Source organism: Halichoerus grypus, chromosome 6 (assembly GCF_964656455.1).
Source record: "Halichoerus grypus chromosome 6, mHalGry1.hap1.1, whole genome shotgun sequence".
NCBI lineage: Eukaryota > Metazoa > Chordata > Mammalia > Carnivora > Phocidae > Halichoerus > Halichoerus grypus.
Window position 1 is genome coordinate 12,319,888 of NC_135717.1, and position 16,135 is coordinate 12,336,022.

The following is a 16,135-nucleotide window of genomic DNA, read 5'->3' on the forward strand; positions in this document are numbered from 1 at the left end:
ACAGACACCTAGAATGCTTTACAAAATCCTGTGATACCCATGCCATACTCCATGCCAGTTAAATCAGAATCTTCTGGGGTTGGAATCCAGGTGTTTATCTGTTAAAACTCCTAGGTTATTCCAGGTGCAGCAAAGGTTGAGAACTGATGTGCTAATGGGGTTTTAGTGTGTGGTAGGCCAAAAAAGAAATTCAGTAATGGATTATTGGGGGTGGAACTCACCCTGGTGGAATGTGTGTGTGAAAGTTGAAGTGGGCCCCCAAATGGATGAGATGGTCAGTGTTATGGAAAAGGGGAGAGAATTCTCCGAGGACTATGGAGAGGGATTGAGAAGCTGTTGGGTCTAGGAAAGCCCACCCCCCGCTCCACGCACGCCTCCTCCCCCCCGCCGTCCCGTGGACTCTCATTGCCCAAGCGGCTACCGTTCCTGATTATTCAGAAAGATATCTTCACCCTAAGCCTGCCACAAATGTAGCCTAAAAACTAGTAACTCGGAAGTAAAGGAATCCTCTTGGTTGGTAAAGCATATAAATGCATTATTTTAGAGAATAGCTCTCCCCTGGATTAGGGAAGTGTTTTGTGAAATCTGCATAATAATGAACTGGGTAGGCACATTCTGAAATGATTATGTGGGTTTTTGGTTTTTTGAAGGTTCTCTGTCTTTTTAAATTTTAATGTCTTTAGGCAAACATTGATTCATCCATTCATCCCATGGGTTGGTAGTTCTTCAGAAGATCTGCCTCCCTAAAAGGCTTTAAAGAAAAAAGGGACAAAAAGTTGCAATCAAATAATGTTGCTCTTTGGGAACATACAAGCTCTGTGGGCTGGTAGGTGCTTGCTTGTGGCTTTTTTTTTTTTTTTTTTTTGTTAAACACATTTTCCTTGAAGAGAGAGGTTGAACTAGTAGTCAGCTGAGTCCCTCTTTCTGAGATACAAGTTCCCTAAACAGCTGTAGAGAATTAATTTCAGTCAGAGCTAGCAGAGCTTTGATCTCAACTTTCTGCTCAGTGTTATGGAAAATCCTCTCTGGAAAATAGCTGGTATCTACCGGCTATGGGGTGTTACAAAATTCAGATGAACATTGGATTTTTGAGTGTTTTCCTCGTAGAAACAGCATGGAAAATCCTTTAGTGAGCTAGATTTTACAGTGCACACAGAAAGCAAGTATCAGTGATAAATATATTTGTGTGTGTGTGTGACATGTTGGTTGTACTATTTTCTTATCCCTAATAGAATTCAAAAATACCATGTCCAGATTCTCACCTCACATTTTTCAGTAAGGGGTGAGACATTTTAGCCAGGAAAGAGCCTTGATATCAGCAACTTTTAACTCTTTCGTAAATATATGTATTCTCTGTAAGGCGGGGAAGCAGGTGGGTAGAGGGTGAGAGGAGAATTGCTTTTCTTTCTCTCTTGCCATTGTATTAAACAACATACACATAGCTCTCTTTTAATAATGTTTTTGTAAACAGAGAAGAACATTCACAGATTCCTTTTTAAGAAATTCCCCATTCTTTTTTTCCCCCTCATTTTTATACCTTTATTCTAGGATTTATCAGTAATGCACACATCGCTTTTATGGCGGTGTAATCGTAACAGTTTTATATTTTGCTTAACATTAAAAAAGCCATTTTTATGTTGCCATAGTATCTTCATAATTAGTAATTTAATGACTGCATAATAGTACATCGAATTGTGCCATGATTTACATTCTTCTAATGTTGGAAGTTTCAATTTTGTGCTGTTATACCGCAAAGAAATTATTTGTGGGTAGGATTCCCTCTGCCCCCTTAATTTCTTTGATAGATTTTTCTGTTGTAGAATAATAACAGGGTGCCTTTTTGTTTTAAGGGTTTTATCAGTATACAGTTTACACTATACTATCGTCAGTGATATAGGTGTACTTGTCTTGAAAATTATCATTATTTACATTTTTAGGGATAAAAGTTACAGGATTTCTTTCATAACTGTATCTCTAAAAAGGCTGTACCTTCCCTTTATTGTTGCGCACTAGTTTGAACTTGAACCTCATTTATGTTTGCATTTTACTGGTTTATGGATTGGAATTTCCCCCCCCAACTGACGGGAAGGTTTTTTTTTTTTTCAAGATTTTATTTATTTATTTGACAGAGTGAGAGAGCACAAGCAGGGGGAGCAGTAGAAGGAGAGGGAGAAGCAGGCTCCCCGCCAAGTAGGGAGCCCCATGCGGGGCTCCATCCCAGGACTCTGGGATCAAGGCCTGAGCGGAAGGCAGGTGCTTAACTACATCTGAGCCACTACTGGGAGGTTTTTATGTTACACATAGAGTAACCCTTGGCAATATTTGTCATGAATACTTTTTCCAAATTCCTTTTTGTTTAGTTTTTTATTATAAAGGAGTTTATGAGGTTGAATTTTTTTAATTTTCTTTTTTGACTTCTTCTGTTGCCTTAAGATGAACAAACTCCTCATCCTTTGAGAGGTATAGCACCAGTTCTGCTTTTTATCTCCCATTATTTCCTATGGTTTAATTAAAAGACCTTTCTTGGATCGATCTTAGTTTCTGTTGATTCATGTGTCCTCCTCTTAACCTGCAGTGCTAGGAGGAAAGGTGGGTTAAATCAGGAGCTTGTGTTATTCACAGGTCTTGGGAGAGGAATAGAAACAGCCAGAATTCCTATCTTATCTTCCTGTAATGTCTACAAGTCTGTGTTTACTCATCTTTAAAGCTGGGATGAGAATAACAAATGTACAGAGAATTTTTTTAATGCACTTAAGCCTTCTCTTAAGCACTGTTAAGAACCTCAGAAGTGTTTCAAATACCAAGTAGCTGTAACCTTTGATTAATGTGTGCATCATCATTTCTTGGATTTTTCTCAGTAGTTAGAGACCACATGGGATCTTTGCTGTTTTCTGAAGCTAACCACGACCCTGTGACCTGTGGACTTGGGGATGTGGGTATAGAAAAAACTATAAACTGAGGATGACCATCAGAAATAGGCAGTGTGTGAATCAGGTCTGAGTACTCGGTGAGGATTTTGGGGACTAGATAAGAAAAATGACTTCAGGAAATAGAAGTCCTGGAGGCAGAGTAGATAATGGATAAAAAACATGAGTTTTGACAGAAAGACTTGTTTAACCCAATTTTGCCCCTTACTTATGTGACCTTGGGTAAGTCATTCAACCTCTACAAACTCTGTTTCCTCAGTTATAAGATGGGGATAATACCGATGAATTGTTTAATTAAATATGAAAAGGCATGTGAAAAGCTCAACATGGTACCTGACCCACGCCAAGCAAATGCCAAGGAAATTATAGTTGGCATTATTACGTGTATTAACAGTTAACATTTGTATAACATTTATGACCCACAGAGCGCTTTAACATGCTGTTTCTCATCTGTGAATCTGAGTGCTTTGTACAGAATGGTTTTTTAAATCCATTTTTTATTCATAGTCTCAAGAGGTTCTTCATAGTCTCAAGAGGTTGTTCCCTTTAGTTACCTGTAGAGCTGTGTACGCTCAGTTGGCGTTTGTCATGTACTCTCATGCCAGTGTCTTATTATATAAATCAAATTCTAAAATCCTGTGTTTAGTACGGAGGTTGTATCTTATTCATCGGGGGTGTTCTCGTACCAGAGCTGGGTCACAGAGTCCATACCCATCGCTGTTGGAGCTCCATTCCTACCATTTATTATTTAAGGGACCAGAGGGAAGTCAGTCTCTGGCTTGCCAAGGCCACCCTTTCCTCATCTGTAAAATGGCTAACAAATTTCTTGTGAGGATTCCTTTAATCAATCCACTGGAAAGTACTCTGTACAGCATATTACAAATTTTTTCCACACTTCACTGTGCTTAGCACGATAGTTGGTGCTTAGAAGGTGTATGTTAGCTGGACTTGGAGGCTGATGGGAAGGCTCTGTGTACCCAAGTCTTACCTTTAGTATCAAGATATGTTGATTTAAAAAGTGAAGATGGTTCTTTGGGGGCTAGTTGTCATGCAGGGTGCTATGGCAGGCTAATTAATACTGTGGGACCTTGCCTTTGAAATGTTTGCTTCTTGGAATCAAAAAGGTGGGGCATAGTTACACATAGGTGCTCCAAGCAGGTTCAGTGCTTTAATCTTACCTTGAGGGAGTAAGCTTAATCTCTAATAATTACATAGGATTTTGGGTGTGTGGTCTCTGCGGTCACTCTGGAGGGCTGCACATAAGGCCTACTAGTCAGTGAACACTGCAGTCCTGGCTAGCAGAATCGACTTTGTTCCCCTGGAATTCTTTTTTCTGGTAGATCACACGTGTACTTCTGTGTGTCCTTGGTTTACATTTTTTTTTTCTTTCCAATTTGATTTTCAGACATGACAATGCTAAAATGTTGGCTGTGGTCAGTTTTAGTAGATAAGGCCCAAATTCTAGGTATCCATTTCTCTCTTGAGTAGAAAATGAAGTTATGCTATGGAGGGAAAAAAGAAAAAGCTAAAGTATTTAATAAAAAAAATCCCTTTGTTCATTTTGGAAAATGGTACCTTTGTTAATCCCCTAAGAGACAATTTATTATATTCTGACAGTATCTGAATAGTCAAAGAAAGCGTGATGTCTCAGTTTAAATTTATTTTTCCTGGCACAGTTTTTATTCTGTAAGACTTGTACCTTTAGGAAGAGGCTGTTTCTCATGGGGAAGGGAAGCGCCTAGTGGACAGAAAAGGGTGAAGGGTGTTATCTCCTTGAATGTAGAGTGGTCTGTAATTTATACTTGAGGATGTCTCTGAGAAGAACAGCCAGTTTAGCAGCTTGGGTTTGCTAATTATGGAGTGCATGATGTGTTTTCCTCTGGTCCATTCTATCAAGTCCTATGTATTCCTTTGGGATATGGGGGAATTGGCTTTGGCTTAGGTGAGGTACACAAGTGACATGTGTCATTTCTCTCCTAAGAGGGTAGAGATGACAGGCTCCTTTCAGATAATCACTCTTGGGGGCTGGGGCACGGGAACCTTTGGCGTTCCCCTCAGTTTAGTTGGTAGGTGGCAAATTTGATGAAAAAGCAGAGAGGGAACTAGTTTTTTAAAGCTATGTTGTAGTCCCTATGTGATTAAGCCTTTGGTGGCCTTTTGAATACGGAAGAAACTTGGATTAGGAACCTGGTATCCAAGAGTCTTGGATTTTATGAAGCCTGGAAACATGATGACCAGTTGTATTTTGGTCATATTCCATGAGTGTCCCCTCAGTCCTCTTGGCAGAGAGAGTTTGAACGTGACCCTGAAGAAACCTTCCTCTGAGGAGGTAGTAGTCAAGGCTATAACCTCCACCTCATTTAAAAAAGCATTTGGTAGCAAAAGAGAGCACCCCATTGGGGGTATTTCTTAAACAATGAGATGTTAACTTATTAAAAGTTTTGTTTTTTTGTTTTCTGTTTTGTTTTACACTGTCCATGACTCTGCTACATTGTGTAAATAGTACCCTGTAAAGAATGTGCCTCACAGATAAAACTACTGCCAGCATCCCCAGTGTGGGTGTGTTGTCCTTTTCTTGTCCAGATCAGCAAGGTGTTCCTAGACTTGGGCAACAGGGAGTCTCTCAACATCCAGCATTGTTAAAACATACTTTCTGCCATTTGTTTATCTTCTTTGGGGTTCTTTAGTATCAAATCCCAAGCCACTCACCTTTTCCAGTAGTATTAATGTTCTAAGAGGAGCTATACATTATATTAAAGTCAGGGCAGTTCTCCACGGGAAGGCTGGTTTTTAAATGAGACTTATTCAGCCTCTTTTTAGCTGGTGTTTCATTACCACCAAGGATTTATAATGCAATAGCTCTGAGGCAGAGCTGGTAAGAATGCCAGCTTCGCTAATATTTAGAGTCATAAAATTCTGGATATTGGACAAGCTCTTAATTACTCTGAATCCGTCTTTGTCTTAATAAAAGTTGGATTGTACCCACTAAAACAAGATGGCTATGTTTGCATTAATCTCCAGATGTAGGTTAATACCTTTTTAAAAGCTGTCTCTTAGACAAGAGACTTGAAAATTAATTTCCCATTTTCAGCTTAAGATGAAGAGCTCTTGCATGTATGGAGTTTGAAGGGTTGCCATTTTTTCTGATGTTGCAGATTCAGGTGCCAGTAATAACTCTGATCCTCTTTAGTTTTTCTTTTTTTTTTTTTTCCCTTTGTTTAATAGGTAAAGAAAAAAAGTCTTGTGCTTTGGGCACTTGTATTTTTTTTTTTTTTTAATTTGCTTCAAAGTAAATAGATGAAGTTCTGTTTTGTCAGTGGAGTTTGAATCACTGGGGATGAGGGGCATGATGCAGAACTAGATAATGGGAATCCTATGATAAGCCATTGCTGGAGAAATTTGAATTTTATACATATCACTGCTACCAAGCTAGTTACTTTAACATTTTTTCACCCCGTAATGTCTAAGCACTTACTTATTGGGGAGTTTCCCCATAATGGTAGGTTCTTCTTCAAGTACAAGATAGAAACTTCTTTTACTTTTTTTTTTGGGGGGGGTCTCCAGAGTGTCTAGTGCTGTGTAACCACTTAGCACCACTTATTCCAGGATTCATTTCTGTGCTGCAGATGGTCAATGAGATTATAAGGGCTCTGAAAAGATTTTTATATAAATTGAGGTCTTCTTAGTTGAAAGTCTCTGTCTGACACACTAATTTCTCTTCCCTGGTTTCAATGCAGGAGTATCCAATGTGCTATATTAACCAGATTCTACTTCGATTATCAGTGGGGTTTGGGGCACAGGGAATTCGGGACAGTTTAAGGAGGAGAAGAGGAGGGGCGCCTGGGTGGCTCAGTCGTTAAGCGTCTGCCTTCGGCTCAGGTCATGATCCCAGGGTCCTGGGATCGAGCCCTACATCGGGCTCCCTGCTCCGCGGGAAGCCTGCTTCTCCCTCTCCCGCTCCCCCTGCTTGTGTTCCCTCTCTCGCTGTGTCTCTCTCTGTCAAATAAATAAATAAAATTAAAAAAAAAAAAAAGAGAAGAGGAAACCAGTATAATCATAGGAAAGGGAACAAGTCATAAGAATCTTCCTCTTGTTTTGTTAAAGCTACGGGTATTAAAAGTCTCATTTTCTTGTATTTAGTCTATTGATTTTACAGACGTTTCTGATAAAATATTTATGTAATCGGTAAGAACAACATACAACATTTTTTAACAATGCAGATTTCTAGGCATCTCCCCCTGGAAATTCTGATTCGGCGGGTCTGGGATATAGGTCCCAGAAATCTGATTCTAATGATCAGGCACATTTGATATTCAGAAAAATCCCATTTTGTCCTCTAGAAGCTCCAGTTTTCCACGGACAGTTTGTAGGATATACTTTATCCTCCTTTGTCAAGTCTTTGACACAGTAGGATTTTGTGAGGGGATGTCTTCCAATAGACCCTTTTGCAAAAACTTTATGGAGGACACCACTGCCAAAACAGACACTTCAGTACCTAGTTTTTGGATTTATAATGGCAAATGAATGAAGAGGCAACTGGATGGGCAGGTGCCCCAAATCTGTCATTGTGAAGAATGGAACTTGGGTGTCAGACCTGAGCACGAAGGGGGGGAAGTAGGTGAGCCATGTGCTCTCCTCAAAGGCTTGCAGAGTTACACTGGAGGAGGGGGTCATGCTTCTGGTGGTCCCACAGAGCAGACCTGGGACTAGCAAGTGGATGTCGTGGGGGCTGAACACAAAGAAATAGGTGCAGTGGTGGAGACCAGGGGATTGGCAGCCTTCATGAGATACTGCATATTGTTTTCCCCCAAAGAAATCGGGTTTAGACTACCAGTTAATAAGAGAAGAATGGATGGAAGCCGACCGAGGGGCACTGTCTCTTCCCTAAAACTTGTAGGACCCTTCACTAGAAGCCTGGTACTCCCCAGAAGTGGCTGCATTGTGGTGAGTGAAGGTGGAGGTGGCCGTGCAGCCCCTCACATTGAGTGTGTGCGTTCCAAAAGGGCTGGACCTGAGGAAGTTTACTGTTGTAGACCGCCAGCCTCGGGGTCTGGCTCCCAGGGCAGGGCTTACTGAATGGGTGGTCGAATGAGGAATCAGGAGGAAGTTTGTATCTCATATTCAGTGCTGATTGAGAAGATTTCTAAGGTCCTTTCTGACTCAGAAAGTCTGTGATATCTGCTTCGAAGATTAAGTCTTAGATCTCAGCATGGATGACCCATGTCAGAAATAGGTGAAATTCTCTAGGCACACCAGTCGGGGTACCTGCTGGCTGATGATTTGACTTGGGTATTTCCTGTGATTTTTCAGTTGTGGTATGTTCCTGTTCTCAGAGAGAAATGAGAATTTGTTGTAGGTTTATGGCCTAGATTAATTGGGATATTTTGTGAAGCCTCTGAAGTGTTATCACTTCATCTTTATCCTTGCCTGCTATTATGCATGAGAAGCATTTGAATTATTTTAGAGAAGATGTAAATTTGCTTGTGTTATCCAGTGTCAGCTTAAAGCTGATTAGCATTTTGCATCACCTTTGCAGCTCATAAATCATCCACTTCCCTTCCCAGTGAGCAAGCCATAAGTCCGCAAGGAAGCACCTGCTGTTGGCCCAGCCACTTCTTGTCCTGTGATTTAGAGAACACTCCAGGCTCTCTCTGGGCCCCTTTGTGATTTGGTCTATGGTAAGCCTTTACCTATATGGGAAATGAGTAGAGACTCTTGGTGGATTTTTCCCAGAGAGGTCCTGTGGGTTATTCTGGGCAGGAGAGGTCCTCAGACATACAATCCATGAGCCTGGTCCAGCCACAGGTATGGTTCGTTTGGCCTGTCTGGTATGTAAAAAATCTTGGAGGCAGTTTCCAACATTTAAAAATCAGGAAATTTCACATAAAAATCCAGATTTGGGGTTATTCTTGGCAAATCAGAAAGTCTAGCAACACCAGACCATGCTCCATGCTGAGCTCCAACTGGTACTGAGAGCCCATGTATGCTAGAGAAGGGCCAGGCTTTCTACTTTGCTGTAGGACCCTCTCCTCCTCAGTTTTTATATGGAGTGAGCCAACTTTCCTCAAGGTCCTACATTTATAGATAATTGAATTTGACACTCTGATATAACATGAGCCTTTTTTTTAAGCAATAGTCACCATTTAACTTGATTGAATAACAAGAGGCTAACATTTATGGAGCCATAATTAAGGTACAGTATGCTGTGCTAAGTGCTTATATATGCTTGTTTATGTCATCCTCAAAATTATCCTTAATTTTATAAATGAGGAAATTAAGGTAAAGAGGTTAAAAAAAAAAAAACAAATACAAAAAACTTGCTCAAGGTTGCCTATCTCCTGTTACCAGACTGCTTGTTCCTCACACCCACACTCCTCCAGAGCCGTGGGCATCATTTAAGAAGGTGGGTGGCAGTGACGCCCTCCCTGAATCCCCATCCTACCGCTGGCAGAAGCGGGGCGTCCTGCTCAAAGCACAGGCGCGAGGAGATATTTGAAAGGCAGCCCCTTGAAAGGTGCCTATTGATTTTCTTCACCCTCTTGTTTTCATCATTCATCCTGTTGTTGTAGGATGCTTATTTGTCATGTATAAAAGCCTTGTTACAGTGAACCCAAACAAGTCATTGACATTTAAAATTAAATTGCAACAGGTATTGTCGATAGCTAAACTGCTCATTGACAGTGCAGCTCTAATTACATTGAGAGAACATCCTAACCGGGTATATTCTGCCAAATCAAATTGGAAACATTGGCTCTCTACCAGCAAATCCGTTTTGACTTGCAGAAAGTTTGGAAATCCACACATCCCTCACCAATCTCAAAATACTAGGTTTATGGAAACTCTAATGATTTTTTTTTTTTTTTTGCGCTGAGGTTCCTTGTAGCAAAGGAGAATTCTGGCCTCTCTGCTGTCTGCTAAGCCAGGAGGGGGAAGCTATGGCTTTGAAAGGGAGAGACCTACAGATTTGGGATGGGGTAAATTTCATTGCAGGGAAGGGGTGGCTTTTAGGTTCTTTATCTGTATATCTAAGCGACACTGTCTTAGATTGAGCTTTTTTTCTTCTTTCCCCTCTTCTTCCTCTTCCTCCCTCTTTTCACTTCCTTCTTCCTTCCTTCTCCTGCCTTCTCTATATATGGAAAGAGAGGAAGGGAGGAGGGAGGGGGTTAGTGGGAGTGGGAAAGACAAGAGCTCACATACATTCTTTTAGGCAATATTTTATAGTGCTTTATGTGAATTAATTCATTTGATTTCCACAATAACCCCAGGTGACAGGTATGCTACAGGTAAAGAAACTGAGGCGCAGAGAGCATAAAACATTGGTTGAGACTGCCGTGGTTAGTCTGCTTTTCTGAGAGCACAAAAGTAGGCTGCCCTGAGGCTAGGGGTTCCATCCCAAGGCTGATGTTGCTTGTGCTCTTAGGGTAAACATTTAAGACTGTGTGTCCCTGGACGCTAGGAGTCCCTCTGGAGGCCTTGCAAATAGCAATTTGGTTGGCAGGGCAATTAAGTATTCTGGGTTCTATGCTGAGCCCCGGGAGGGAGGGAAGGAATGGAATCTAGTCCTTGCCTGTGTGGTACATGTTTATTGGTTTGTGGCAGTCAATGATTGACGCCAGAATCAAAATGACTTAAAGCAGCTTCCCTCGAGAAGCACTCTCTAAAGGTTCTTTTCCTCTTTGTTGCCCTAGGTCTCTTGTGAATAGGATTTAGCTGTGATTCAGCTGCTGCTGTTCTTTTGGTAATCAGTGTGGAGGAGGGAGATGAGGGTTGCTATTAATGGCTTCTTATTTTGCATTCTCCTAATCAGATATCCCGCAGTTATTAATGTGTGTGTGTAAGATGCTCTCTGGTGTCCCTGGGTGGTTTTGTTAGGTGTACTGGACTGTTAAGCTTTCTAAGATGGAATATGTTACTAGGTTCTGTCCTGGGGGCGTTGGATGGGTGGAGGTTGTTAAAAAGCACTGAGTGAAAGGAGAATGGTATAAAACCAAGCTTCTGATCTTGGGGTGGGGGTGGGGTGTAAGGTGAGTAGGTGGGACAACAGCCTACCAACTTCACCTCTCTCTCCTCTTGCCCTGAGAACCTTGTCTTGCTAATACCCTTCAGATATTAAAAGTAGAATAACAGCTATTTACTAGGCAACTAAATGCAAATTCTCTCCCCCATTGGTTTTAATTAGGATGAAATCATACATTTAAATAACCATTATTAGTCTGTTACTAATAACTGAACTTCTGATTCACTGTGAACCCAGGAAAATGCTTCTTCTGATGTGGCCTGCCCACCTCTGAGTGATTCCACACCTGCACATCGACACAGCCAGTTTCCTGAATGGAGATGCATATGTGTGGGAATTCAGAGCATCACTGGTGTGGGGAATCCTGGCTATATAGCTTTCTCACTCTACCTCGGGGACAGACAGGCTAGTCCAACCAGAAAGTAGAGTTTGCAAGATCAAAAAAACAAAACAAAACCCCCCAAAAACCAAAAAAACCCCACCCAAACAATAACCCCAAACCCTTAAGCCAGATTCTACCTGGTTTTTAGCTTACTATTTAAGTGCTTAAAGGGCTGTATTTAATCCTCCATCCATCTCTTCCATTTAAACAAATGTTATTAAGAACAAAGTGATGTCACCACAGTTGGAGATAAGCATTTGCATTGAAAGAATTGGATCTTTGAGGCTTTTGCTTTTAGATTTGTGCTGATTCTTTAGTATTTACCTGATGTAGTATATGTGGTCTGTTTTGAGAGCGTGTGGATGTTGTGGTAGTGTGTGGAGTGGTGGCTGGTGTGTGTGTGTGTAGGGGGAAGGCTGAACCTGCTGTTTGGAGGATCAGAAACAAATAAGCAGCTTGGTTTCAGTCCCTCAGTGGCATAACCAGCTAATGAACAAGAGGACTACTGAACTCCCAGTTGTCTTTTTGGCTAGGAAGACTTCATAAAATCTGAGAGTACCTTTAATGGGCCAGTGAAGTGGGAGCAAAATCAACAGAAGACATGTATACGGCAACCTGAAATGTGCCAGAGACATGACTAGCTGCGTTTTTTTTTTTTTTTTGGCCCTGGGGAGGTGCGGCTGGCCCTGCTTGCATCCTCCAGGAATGGGAATTGTGCCAGACACCAGCTACATAAGACCAGCTGCTTCTTCGATGTTCTGTGGACATGATTGGCTGTAGGTTTTGATCAGGACACTGTTTCTAATGAAGTCTGACCAGCATCATTTAGACAGGAATGAATGACAGCTGATGTGCAGGATTTTTCTTGATTGGCAGCATTTGGAACTAGTCACCAGAGGAGGCGGGGGAGAGAAGCCAGCTCTGATTGACAAGCGCTTATCTTTATTTAATCTACTTCTGAGGCACTGCAGTTGAAATTTTAGGCAACTGAAAGAAAGGAAGGCACAATTGTGAAACATAATTAAAGATTCTTGACAAAAAATACTTAAATCAAAATTGTGTTCAATAGGGGAATGATGCATAGAGTCCAGGTGTGAGGTTACCACTGCTCTGTGGTGTGGGAGAGGGCTTTTGCATGGAGACCATTAATGTTTAGCCAGAATTAAAAATAGTGATGGGCTTGGATAGTTACAGCTATAGAAAATTCTGAGTCTAGTTACCATTTCTTTGACTTGCCAACCTGCTTGGAAAGGTTTCCTGCACAGAGGCCAAAAAGAGTACAGTGTATGAAAGTGTGGCTTCTGGCGGTGATTTCTCATCTAGGTGATCTGTTGAAGACTTGACTCTTGTCTCCAGGTGCTTTGAGAAGAGATGACAAGCAGGAATCTCTCAGGCTTATTTCAGAAGGGCTCACCTGTGGTTCCCTGAGAGCTATTTTTGTCTGTAGTGCGCTGGTGGTGGTTTACAAAATGGCCTTGGGATCTTGGCTGATCCTGTAACCACAATCTCCCCCTTGTTCCTTCTCATTCCTCTTCACCCCCGCACCCCAGTTTGGTTTTGAGGATGTATATTGGAAATGAAACTGGGTATACTTTAAGTCTAAAGTTAATCCATTTTAACCCCCTGGGACAATGCAGGGGACCAGGCTTTAAGTCTGAGCACCTCCCTCCCTGCAACCAAGTCCAATGTTTTAGTTTTGCATTTTTGTAAACATACAAATGAGACATTATTATCCTTTTTACAGATGGTATTTTAGATTTACTTTTATGTTTACCAGTTTCTTTGTTCATAATTCATTTAATTTCCTTTAATGAGTGTCTATTAGTAGTGAATGCTCTTTTTTTAAAATTTATCTGTCTTTATTTTGCTTTTCATTTCAAAAATAGTTTGGCCCCATACATGATTCTAGGTAGAGAGTTGTTTTTTTCTTTCCACCTTTTTAAACTTCTGTGAAGATGACTTGCATTCATATCTAAAGCACCTTAGTGCTATGCCAGGCATGTTTGCTCATTAAATAACATTGGCCATTACATTCTCAGAAAAATACTGGAACAGTTGGAGACAATTTAGGTTTAGTTTGATGTCCGTGCTTTCATAGCTTTTTCCGTTATTTCCTTGAAACATTGATTTCACTGAGATTGGGATGGGAGTAAATGTAAACAACATTACTAGCTTTGAAGATAATCCAAACTTTGATTCAACTGTGGGTTCTATCACTTTGATTCAACTGTGGGTTCTATCACTTGCCCTTTGCAGGTAATCTTACCTGTCCAAGACTTGATTTCTTCACGAATAAAATGGTTAACATAATACTGTTCCTCAGGGTTGCTGGTTGGATGAGAATACATTTAAAACTCAGTAAAGCCTCACGTGGTAGGTAGTTAATTCTGCTAATTATGTGTTGCCTGTGAACCACTTTTATGACTTACACACAGATGTTATCCACTTTCCTTTTTCTGCTCTGGTGTCTCTGTTTTCATTTGTTCTCAAAATCCATGAGAAGAAGGAGTGAGCGTCTCCTGTGTAACTCACCTTGTCCTGTGTTGACTGGGAAGGTGGCTTTGGCTTGGAGGTAGCACTTCTATACTTGTCTTGAGGTGGGAAAATAGCTTTCCGGCCTTAGTACTTTGCTGTCTGTAAGACTCTTTTACTGATCAAAAAATCATATGCTCTAGTTTTTCTTCTGGCTTTGAGCAGCGTACTTAACCCTCAGAGCCTCCATTACCTCATCTGTAACATGGAAATAATAATACCTTACTCATAGGATTGTTGTGAGGTGAGTTGACACGGGTGAGTTGATACATGTAAAGATCTTAAGTGGCTGGCACAAAGGAAGTGCCAGTACTTTCTTTCTCATCATTGTTAATGGGCAGGACTGTCCTCTGTGCCATACTCTTGGCTCCTGGAATGAAAGATGCGTTGTTTGCTAATGGCTTTGTCCTTTACCTGTTTAATGCCCTGTGCCTGTGTTTTAAGCTTCCACATATCACTTATCTCATTTGTTCCTTAATAACACTGTCACGGGTTAGGGAGGACATACATTTTTTAACCTTATTTTTACATGCAATAAAATGCATCCATTCTAAGTATAGAGCAGTTCTGTGAGCTTAGAACTGTAATCACCGCCATCATCAAGATTAGAACATTTCTGTCACCCCCCAAATTCCCTGGTCTTTTTCCCAGTCAATCCCCCATTCTTACACCTGGCCCCGGGCAACCACTGATCTGCTTCCTATCACCATAGATTAGTGTTCTCTGTTTTAGAATTTTATTTAAATAGAATTACATATTATGTACTCTTTCATGTCTGGCTTCTTTCACTCAGCATAATTATCTTGAGGTTGATCCACGTTGTTGGTGGGTGTCAGGAGTCTGGTCCTTGTTACTGCTGTGTGCTGTCCTATCATATGGATGTCCTAGTGTGTTTAATCATTCTCCTGCTGATGGAATTTTGGATTATTCCCAATTTATGGCTGTTATGAATAAAACTGCTAGAACATTTACATACAGTTCTTTGTATAGGCATGCTTTCATTTCTCTTGAGTAAATAAATACCTGGGAGTCGAGATTATTGATGATGGGGGCTTGGAGAGGTAGAGAAGATCAAGGTCATACAGCCAGCAAGGCACCATACCTGGATTAGCATTTGATTATTCATCTCCTGACTTCTCTTCAGAATCCGTTAGACCAGTGATTTTTACACTTTGAGAGCACTAGGATTCTTTGAAAAAATGTATTGCTCCCCCCTCCCCCCCCATTAAAAAAAACAGACTAAAGCAATGGAAACAGGCTCCTCAGAAGGTTCAGAGTCTCTTCTTGGCTTTGACCTGTTGAACACCACGTTCTTCTCGTGGAACACCTTTTGTGAAGTGCTTTGGTGGCTTTGGCTACTTCTTGAGAGCAGAGTTGTGGGCCCCCTGAGGCCTACTTCTTAAACATCTCTGCTTCTTAGTCCCATACCTTGGTTGTTTCAGAAGAGATCATTGAGCAGTTCACCTTTACATTTCAGAGTTCCTGAGAGGAAGCGACTCTTATTCTTTAAAACAAAACAAAACAGACCACTACACCCACAGGCATATACAGTGCCTAATTCAGGCTCTACAGCTGATGAGATTGGTAAGGTTACCGTGTTGCTATTGCTCTCAGTCACTGTGGTTATGTATCTCCTTGATCCGAAGGGAGTGTAGGGCCAGATAGGGACATTCAGACTTCTAGGCTCTTTACCTTTGTTACCTGGTTCTGTTTACAGATGGAGTGGATGCTCCATTGCCCTATGCTGGAGCAGTGACTCTTATCTTATGTTATCAGAGCCCAGGTTATGAAATTTGAAATGCACTTTGCCTCCCTTGCACTGTTACAACTGCACCAGAGCATTTTAATCAACTTGCTTTCATTGAAGTGTACAATTTTTCTTCTCATTACATCTGCAAGCTCTCAAGTTTACAGACATGATCTCCTTGGCTAGACTAATATTACTTGGTCATTCTTGCATGCAAATTTAAAATTTAATATCTTGCTGTAGGTCTGTTGAGTTTTATGCAAATTCCAATATAGATTATATTTTGGAGCTGTAAATTAGAAATTACATTTGGGGGGAAGTAATATTTGTGTGGGCTTAGAAAAAATAATCTTGCAGTTTGCATGGTACATGGCATTTCTTCCAGAGACATGGGATTTTAAGTATTCTGTGTAGGTTTGGAAGTTGCGTTACCCAGTTGTGTTACTGGTAATAAAAAGACAAAAACAATGCCAATTAATGCATCAACATTTTTAAAATGACATTTGGCTTTTTGGGATAGCCATTTGGGA

The 16,135-nt window shown here is 40.9% G+C and overlaps 1 protein-coding gene across 6 annotated transcripts in view; it reads left to right on the forward strand.

The window, feature by feature from the left end:
• AUTS2 (activator of transcription and developmental regulator AUTS2) overlaps nucleotides 1–16,135 on the forward strand; it is a 1,103,469-nt gene that overhangs the window by 118,699 nt on the left and 968,635 nt on the right. The window lies entirely within an intron of this gene.